Raw genomic sequence first — 10,039 nt, forward strand, 5'->3', positions numbered from 1 at the left:
TATGTTGGAAGTCAACGTGAAAGACAGGAGGAAGTGATATAGTGACATTCTCAGGAATGTGTCAATACTCACTGTGAGTGTTCTGTATTAATTTGAACTCAGATGGTAGTTCGTAGAGGATGAAGATAAAATACTGTAACAATAGATCCAGTGGGACAGAAAAGCATGAATCAAAAAGTCAAATTAATATGAGCAAAGATCTGTGTCCTAAACATCAGCAACAAAACTAACTACATAATGGGCCTCTTGAAAAGATGATGAGAGCAAAAATAGCTAGAAAACATAAGAAACTGTTCTTCTTTATAACTATATGTTATAGACAAGAGGTGGGCAAACTACAGCCCGTGGGCCACATCCAGCCCGCAGGACCCCCCTGCCCGACCCCTGAGCTTCTGCCCCAGGAGGCTCGCCCCCGGCCCCTCCCCTGTTTGCCCCCCTCCCCCGCAGCCTCCGCTTGCTCCGCCGCCGGCGCACTGCTCTGGGCGGCGCGGCTGCAGAGCCCGGGCTGACCAGCTGCTCTGAGCGGTGGTGGCGGCAGCATGGCTGTAGCGCCGCCAGCCACCGGTGCTCCAGGCAGCGCGGTAAGGGGACACGGAGCAGTGGGGTTCGGGGTGGTGGTCAGAGGGTGGGGGTGTGGCTAGGGGTCAGGACGGGAACAGGGGGTTGAATGGGGGCAGGGGTCCCGGGGGGCAGTCAGGAAGGAGGGGGGTTGGAGCGGGGGTTGGACTAGATGACCTCCTGAGGTCCCTTCCAACCCTGATATTCTATGATTCTAGGGGTTCCGGAGGCAGTCAGGGAGAAGGGGGTGGTTGGATGGGGCAGGGGTTCCCGGGGGGGCAGTCAGGAATGAGAGGAGGGGTTGGATGGGGCTGCGGAGGGCAGTTAGGGGCAGGGGCCCAGGGGCCGTCAGGGGACAGGGAGCAGGGGTATGTGGATGGGGCAGAGGTCCGAGGGGCTATCAAGGAACGGGGGAGGTTGGATGGGGCAGGAGTCCTGGGGGGTTGTGGATAGGAGGTGGGGGCCAGGCCACGACTCCCTCGCCTAACCGGCCCTCCATACAATTTCCGAAAACCAATGTGGCCCTCAGGCCAAAAAGTCCTCCCCGTCTGTCCGTCCCCCATAGATAATAGCATGTTGGTGGTTCTTTTTTTTTTTTCTTTTTTAGAAATTCCTCTATACAGAAATATCCTGCTTCAGAAGCAATTGGATTAGGAGGAGATCAGAATAAGTCTGAAAGAGAAACATCAAGAAATGTTGAGACGCAGTGACTGACTGGTAATGCAATATGGTAATATAAGCTCTGTAACTCTAAACCTCCTTTCCCTTTCATTTCAGCACAAACAAGGAAAGAGTTCTCATCTTGTTTCTTATTTGTCTGAAATGGAGACAAATTCATTTATTTTTTCACTGAAGTATCATTCTGGGTCAGTTCTGTGTTTCTATAACATATTTCTGCTCTGGTCCCTGGAGTTCATTTTAAATAGAACTGTTCCTTGCTGTTTGACCTTGAACACAGAGCTGCTGTTTAAAGCAGCATTCGTCTGGTAATCTTATTCAATACAAAGCACAAGCAAAAATAAATCTAGAATATGAATAGCCACAAAAAGTGTGTACAGTGCAGGCAGCCTTCTATTTAGACTTCAAGGACCTTATGTCTGCATGCAACATGCTGCATGTGTAAACAAGTGTTAGCTCACACAGATAGCTAATTAGCTGTCTGTTAAGCCCCAATAATGCATTGGACTCAATATAAAACAGAAATAAAGACACAGCCTCCCTGGAGTTCCAAGAAGCTTACAATCTGAAAGTCAAAGATTAGATAAAACATGCTGGGAAACCCAATGGATAAATGAAAGTTAAAAAAAAACAGTGCTGGTTAAGGGGGGCGGGGGGCAATTCCTCCAATGGGAATGGTGTGAATATACAGTGATGAATGGGAGGATAATGATGAAATATAAAAATGGGCTGGCATTTGTGGGCCATTCAAAAGAGGTGAGTATGAATGTTTAGAGAGAGGGAGCCTGCTACACAGTTATTAGAGGGTTAGCAAGAAATATTAGAAGTCGTATGGAAGAGGGCAAAGAAAACTGACTGGAAAAATGAAATGCAGAAAATAGCACCATTTGAGTAGTGAAGAGGGTGAGGTGGAGTTTGTTGAGAAACAGCAGCTGAGACATTGGCCAGGAGAAGTACTATGCAAAGCCCTACCCAATTTGTGCACAATTTCACTTCAATGAAGGAACGTAGGGTGTGCATGTACATAGCTTGACAGCATAATACAGGAGGCCTACTGAGAAATGAGGAATGCCTGGGAAGCCAGAGCTACTGCCTCTTCTCAGAGCCACTCCACATCTTCTGCAGCTAGTGAGGGACACAGCAATCCTGTTCTTGGGCAGCAGTTACACTGCAATCCTGTCTGAGTGACATCCATCCTATTCAATCAGGTATTTGTTTTCTCTGCAAATTTTTAAAAAGTCCCTAAAAATTACTGTAAAGGAAAAATGTGAATTCTGAATGACCGCTCAAGATTGAGCCAAAGTTCCTCAAGGGGAGATGTGCATATGTAAGACTGTTAGGTTTCTTTTCCTTCTGACAATATCTAATGTTGTTTTTTTTTACAGCTGAAGGGAGTATTTTTAATTCTGAAATCAGAAAACATTCAACACTACTGCATGACCATTTGAAAGTCTCATATACAGGTGAGCCTGCCTCACCAGTAGCAATCCCTCCAGTAGAAATTTGAAAATGGATCCTCTGACCAAGCGTTGATGCTAACATCTAAAGCCAGAACATATACTTAAATCTTCCTCATGCTGCTGCTGGGTTTATTTTGGTTTAATTGTCATATTTTTAGAAGAACCTCCACAAATATTCAGGGACATATTTTCAAAACATGGCCCAATTTTGTGAAGCTCTATCCTCAATATCATTGTTGTGCCCAACTGTTGGACATTGTATGTGCATGTGTACAAATGCAATATTTCAAGTGCTGAAAAGGCCCTTGTGTGTGCAGATTTAATTTTTTTTTAAAGGGCACAGATGAGAACACACACAGTAGAGCCTACTTCAAAATGTGACCCTTAAAGTAAAAAGTACACTGGTCTAAACATGAAACTTCTATACTCATGGTTTACCCAACAGCATTTTGTTCCTGACATTGGCCTCTAGCTGATGCTTCAAAGGAAAGGGAAAAATCCATAATGGCCGATTGCACGCTATTTATTATGGAGAAAAATAACTATTTTTCCAAACCTCAGTTTGTGGTGTTCTCTCATTCTGAAGCATATCCCCCATAATGCATAATGTAATAGTGGGTGTTCCTTCTCTTCTCAGATATTTTAGCTTTCTCAGGCCTGTTAGTTTTTGTCTATGAACTTCACACTTACTTACTTAAAAGGGCCTGAATTTTAAACCATAAGACTGTTTTATGAAAACCTGGTATTGTTAAAATTTAGCCTTGTGCTTCAAATTTCCACCCAAAGACTCGTATTTAACAAAGAAGTTGAGACTGGTGTGGCCTTTACCTTCCTTCTATTGAAAAGCAAAACTTAATATATGTACCCAGGCAGAGATATTCACTTTTTTCATGTTATTCTTTCCTTTCCTATTTCACATCACCTTTGTACTAACATCCCCCACTGCTTTCTTCTAGCACAAAATCAAAATAAAGAAACCAATGGTTTACAAAGAAAAGCACACAAATCTATCCAAGATCAGGATAGGCATTTTAGCTTAATCTACATTTTGTATTTATAGATCAGAAAAATCATTGAGCCAGGACTAGCTCTTGCATATCCACCCCTCCCTTCAGACACTGACAAGAGCTGAATGACACATTTTGGACAAATAGTTTATTCACCAAATAGTTCTGGCCAAAAAAAACTACTGGGCTCAAAGTTGTAAGGTGAGCATTACCATTCCTCCTCTGTTGTGAATCTAGCCCTTTAAAAATGCCCAGAAACAAAATGGTTCACATAGAACAATATGTTTTATGTAACCTGAAACGGACTCTTACGATTCACCAAAACATTTTGGGATTATCAGATTTGTTTTGATCCAAACGGAAATATTTTTTTTCTTTTTCTTTTTTTTCGTTTGAAAAATCCGTCATTTGCCCAGCTCTAATTTTGACTCCTGCTCAAAGAATTTTACTAACCAAATAGCCCTTGCAGGAGTATGGGAAGCCTGCCAGTTGGGTTCAGAGTTATTCTTGCCAAACAAGTGGACACTGGAGAACAAGAATTCCACAGCCAAAAGTAAAATGTAACAAATTGTACCATTTCATCCCTCCAAACAAATGCAGACTGGAAGAGGATGCAACTCTATTCCTAAAGAAACTGGACATGCCTGCCCAAAAGTGTCTCCAAATTCCTGGATTGCTTGAATATAGAGATTGCTAAATACTGTTTTTTTTACAAAATCTGTACCATGGGGTACAGCTTTGCTACAAATATATGCAAACTGAAGTATTCCTGAATCTGAAAATGCAGTTCTTTATGCATCAGATATGAACTCTGTCTTTAAATATATATTTACACTATTGTAATATGTTAGCACATAAATCCATAATAATGTCTCTAGTTTGCAACAGTTTTGCTCATTTATGATTCAAGTCTCCAACTACACAAAGGTAGAAATTTTCATTTTGAGTGAGTAATCACATGGGAGAATAAATGGTATCTGCTCTCAACTACTACACCCTCAAGAGGGTAATATGAGAACCTTTTGAAGAAGTGACATTTTCATGCAGTTTGGTGAAATATGTAAGGTCTTTTGCAGATCCAAATTCATTATTAACTTTCTCTGCCAAGAAAATGGGCTGAAAATTCCTGGAAAATGTACTTTCATGGACAGAGTCTGGTATTTCCTGGTTCTGGCTGAGTCAGAAAGAAGACTGGCTATCCTTGCAGTATTCTGATATTTCTGCTTCCAGTTCTGAAAGTGTGGGGGGGAGGGACACACAAAAATATTTACCTAAACCTTTTCAAACCTCACTGATTTGGTTTGTGTTTTGGCCAAAGGTGAAGATCAGTTCTTATTTAATCCAAACCAGTTTGCCCATACCTACTGCAAACACTATTGCCTCATTACAGGCCAATATCATAAACTAACTTCTAAACTTTTGAACAGCAGCACACAACAACTATGTATTTGACTGGCACACCTTAAAATAAAGACACTATTACAAAGCAAAAACCACACAAATGTAAATCAGTCCAATTAAACTAACAGCTCATAGTAGGCAAACTTAAATAAACTTTCTTTAGTTTTTTAAATGTTTCATAACCTTTACCAAAATGAAAATTTTGTTTCATAATGAGTTTTGAGTTTTTGTTTCATAATGAGTTTTCATAATGAGTTTTGTTTCATAACCTTTACCAAATGTGAATTTAACAGTCATTTTCACTGGTAGAATTTTTTTATCATAACTGGAAATGGAATATTGGATAAGATGAAAAGGCAAGTTTTGCCCGTGAGGGAAAAAAATTGTCTTTCAACATAGTGGAAAACACAAAAGTCTTCTGCATAGCAAAACTCCTATTCAGAACAGCGAGACAAGGAGCTCATTTGGAGCATCACCTTATAGCCATTACAGGTGTATTAATTCTTGCCAGGAAGGAGGTAATGCATTTTTTAAAGTCTTAATGGCAACATTTTTAATACAACATTTTTGTAAATCTCCTGAATGAATCTTGGTAATGCCACTGACATTCATAAGTGTTCCTCTATGAAACTGAGCGTTGGAGTTAAATTCTTTCCCAGATAACTCACTATGTTCCTATATATTATATTGATAAACAAATGTTAACCTTATTTGATTCTGCTACAATTTTATTGGTTTTTGTTGTCACAAAACTCTGTCTTCTGTGGTGAACCTAGTGACTAATGGCACTGTTTAGAACTATAGTGTTATACTTCTCTGTAGATTTATGCCCATACATCATATTTTTATCTTACTAAAGCTATTTCTGTGGTTAAGAGGCAGTGTGGTATCAATTGTATTTATGGCCTTTTACAAAGGAGTGATGGGAAGTTAATTGAAAGGTTAATTATAAAGAGGGTTAATCTATAGACAACAAGTCTAATCTCCGCTTCCAGATTCATGAAATAGAGAGCTCTCTCACTCAACTATTACAATAAAAGCATAACAGTCCTGAGAGATAAACGATCACTCACGCTGTAGGCAATTTCATTTATTTCAAGACAGTTCTAAGTTTATAGAAATAGTTGCCTAGCAGTAAAGCAGGAAGGAATTCTAGTTGGGCATCTGTTACTCTTGGCATGTTGAGCCAAACAAATCAAATTTTTAATCTCATGGCAAATCTCAATCGTGAGGGGTAAAGGCAAAAGGGATAAAGTCAGGTTCACAATTATGACAAACCAGCTGTGAGTGACCATATAGCATTGTAGCAACCACAAGTAAACTCTCAAGGTCAGTAAGAAAGTCACACTCGGGTAGTATAACATTTTTAATCAATAAACATGAGAAGGATAAATTACTGGTAAGATGAATAGCCAATCACAAATTCTGTGTGTGTAACAGACAAAGCCTGAAAAAATTGCATGTCTGCTTATTGTGTTCACCTTCCCAGAGCATGTCCTTGCCTTGAGCACCTGTGAATGTTTCTACAATAATAGATTAGATAATTCTGTGGTTCAAAGGCAAGTGTAATAAACTAAATAAGAAGTGCAAATATGGGGCCTGACATAATTAGGTATCTGCTACAGAGATGAGTTGCCCTCTGAAGCTGTCAGCCTTGGAGTAGAAGGAGACAGACCTTTGGGGCTCCACTTCTTTCAGCCCCTTCCTGTAATACTGCCATGTGGGCTCAAGGGACTCCCCTTCTAATCTTTCCTCTCTCCTCCCCCCTTCTCACTGTCTTTTTTTTTTTTTGACTCTGCCCTTTGCGTGCACGTGCTCTCTCTCCACAAGAACACTGAGGAAAATGGTTGGGAGGATGAAGAGGGAAATTAAAATGGAGACTGAGTGAATGAGAGCAGGCAGAAATGAAAGAGTAGGGAGGGTGAGTCACTGGAGATGGAATGACTGTTTGCAGAGGAGAAAGATTAAGGGAGAGGATAGTAAAGAGAGGGAATGGAAGTGGGAGAGGCTGCATTCATTGCCTGAGTTAAGGCAGTCATTCCACACATTGGTCTGAACCACCATTTCCAGGAGGTTATTGTGCAATATTCCTATCAAACCTTTTAATCCTACAAAAGAAAAAAAATGGCCTAGCTAATTCATGTTCAACATATTGTCCTCCTAATGCCTGTCTTATTTTACTGGATTTAGGTTGATTTATATAAATGTAAAATAAAAGAGCAGCTTTTGTACTTAAAATCATGAAATTGTGATACAGTAGTATGTACAAGAGGAGAACAGACTCCTGAGCTGTAAATCAGTTGGAATAGAAAGATGGCATTTACTTCAAGCATGTGACTGGTGAAGATGCATTAATCCAGGCAGCAGGGTGAGAAGGGAAGGATGAAGTGATGATGGCACTAAGGGCTCTTAAGACTTCAGAGGGATCCTCTATGAGGGCACTTATAGAGGAATGAAGCACTCCAGGAAGTCAGCAGATATATAGATATATATAGATATAGATATATATATATAGAAGAGGAAGCACTTTAAAGGTCTTGTTTCAAGCACCTTACTTTTTCTGTGTCGTTTAATAGCCTCATATTAGTTTTCTTGAGTCTTTCAAGTTATTTAACAAGTTATCTATTTGTTTAGATACTATTGAGGAAAAAACTAAAGATGATTTACTGTGGATATACGTGCTATAGGCAAAACAAAACTTCCATCATACTCCTGACAATCACATGTATCTATGCCTGTGGTGTGTACAGTATCAGAGACTTTCTGGGGATACATGTGATTGAAGTGTGGTGTTCTCCTAAGTTGAAATGCATACCTCAGTTCGGCAATTGGATCTGCATAGAGTTGATTAGAAGACAATGGGATTTGCATAAGACCCATCTCAAGGGTCTGTCCACACTGTTTAGAGCCTTAATTTTGTATCTTTACTCCCTTTAAATGAATTCAACCTTTTATCTGTGTGCACGCACACACTGTATCTGTTATATTCAATATATGCGTACCTATAATTTACACATATAGGGTAATTTAAAACTACAGCATTTGTCAATGGTGGTTGTGACGAGTTAGATCACAGAAACCTTCTTGGGACTGCCAACTGATGTGCTGAGACTACCCCTGAGCCCGTTTTTGCTGGCAGCATGAGACTTCAGAACCCTGCCTGATTGTGCCAGACATGCTTCCCTGCTACAAACCTAGACCTAGTCTGAGCAACGTCCCGCAAAAGCTGGAAGCTACAGTGAAAACAGCTTAAGAAGTGTTCCTGTCTCCAACACTCCAATGTCCAGCTCCCAATGGGGTCTAAACCCCAAATAAATCTGTTTTATAAATATAAATATATAATAAAGCTTATACAGGATAAACTCATAAATTGTTTGCCCTCTATAACACTGATAGAGATATGCACAGCTGTTTGCCCCCTTCAGGTATTGTTAATTAACCCAGAGTATGTATTAAGTAAAAAGTGATTTTTTTAAATACAAAAAGTAGGATTTAAGTGGTCCCAAGTAATAACAGAACAAAGTGAATTACCATGCAAAATAAAATAGAATATGTAAGTCTAAACCTAATACAGTAAGAAACTGAATACAAATGAAATTTCACCCTCAGAGATGTTCCAGTAAGCTTCTTTTACAGACTAGGTTCCTTCTAGTCTGGGTCCAGCAATCTCTCACACCCTGTGGTTACTTTATCCTTTGTTCCAGTTTCTTTCAGGTATCCTTGGGGGTGGAGAAGCTATCTATCTCTTGAGCCAGCAGAAGACAAAATGGAGGGTTTCCCAGGGGCTTAAAAAGATTTTCTCTTGTGGGTGGAGACCCCCTCCTCTCTCCTATCCAGAATTCAGCTCCAAGATGGAGTTTTGGAGTCAATTGGGAAATCACATGACCATGCATGACTGAGTTCCTTACAAGCCAAGCCACATTCCTGGGAAAGCCCAGATGTGGATTGGCATCTCCAAGTTCATTGTTAGCTTAATGATAGGTTTCAGAGTAACAGCTGTGTTAGTCTGTATTCGCAAAAAGAAAAGGAGTACTTGTGGCACCTTAGAGACTAACCAATGTATTTGAGCATAAGCTTTCGTGAGCTACAGCTCACTTCATCGGATGCATAAAGTGGAAAATACAGTGAGGATGTTTTTATACACACAAACCATGAAAAAAAGTGAGGATGTTTTTATACACAAAGACCATGAAAAAATGGGTGTTTATCACTACAAAAGGTTTTTTCTCCACGCACCCCACTCTCCTGCTGGTAATAGCTTATCTAAAGTGATCACGCTCCTTACAATGTGTATGATAATCAAGGTGGGCCATTTCCAGCACAAATCCAGGGTTTAACAAGAACGTCTGAGGAACAGTGGGGGGCGGGGGGAAGGAATAAACAAGGGGAAATAGGTTACTTTTTATAATGACTCAACCACTCCCAGTCTCTATTCAAGCCTAAGTTAATTGTATCCAATTTGCAAATTAATTCCAATTCAGCAGTCTCTCATTGGAGTCTGTTTCTGAAGTTTTTCTGTTGTAATATTGCAACTTTCATGTCTGTAATTGCATGACCAGAGAGATTGAAGTGTTCTCTGACTGGTTTATGAATGTTATAATTCTTGACATCTGATTTGTGTCCATTTATTCTTTTACGTAGAGACTGTCCAGTTTGACCAATGTACATGGCAAAGGGGCATTGCTGGCACATGATGGCATATATCACATTGGTGGATGTGCAGGTGAACGAGCCTCTGATAGTGTGGCTGATGTTATTAGGCCCTGTGATGGTGTCCCCTGAATAGATATGTGGGCACAGTTGGCAACGGGCTTTGTTGCAAGGATAGGTTCCTGGGTTAGTGGTTCTGTTGTGTGGTATGTGGTTGCTGGTGAGTATTTGCTTCAGGTTGGGGGGCTGTCTGTAGGCAAGGGAGGGCTGGCCTGTCTCCCAAGA

General features: G+C 40.4%; 1 long non-coding RNA gene across 1 annotated transcript; it reads left to right on the forward strand.

The window, feature by feature from the left end:
• The first annotated feature begins 495 nt into the window (after positions 1–495).
• Positions 496–4,461, forward strand: LOC311524402. The gene is made up of 3 exons (XR_014712547.1): positions 496–581; positions 1,166–1,288; positions 2,622–4,461. It is a non-coding gene; the product is annotated as an uncharacterized lncRNA (long non-coding RNA).
• The last annotated feature ends 5,578 nt before the right edge of the window (positions 4,462–10,039 follow it).

This window comes from Lepidochelys olivacea (assembly GCF_965140295.1).
Source record: "Lepidochelys olivacea isolate rLepOli2 genome assembly, chromosome: 7".
NCBI classification, from domain to species: domain Eukaryota; kingdom Metazoa; phylum Chordata; order Testudines; family Cheloniidae; genus Lepidochelys; species Lepidochelys olivacea.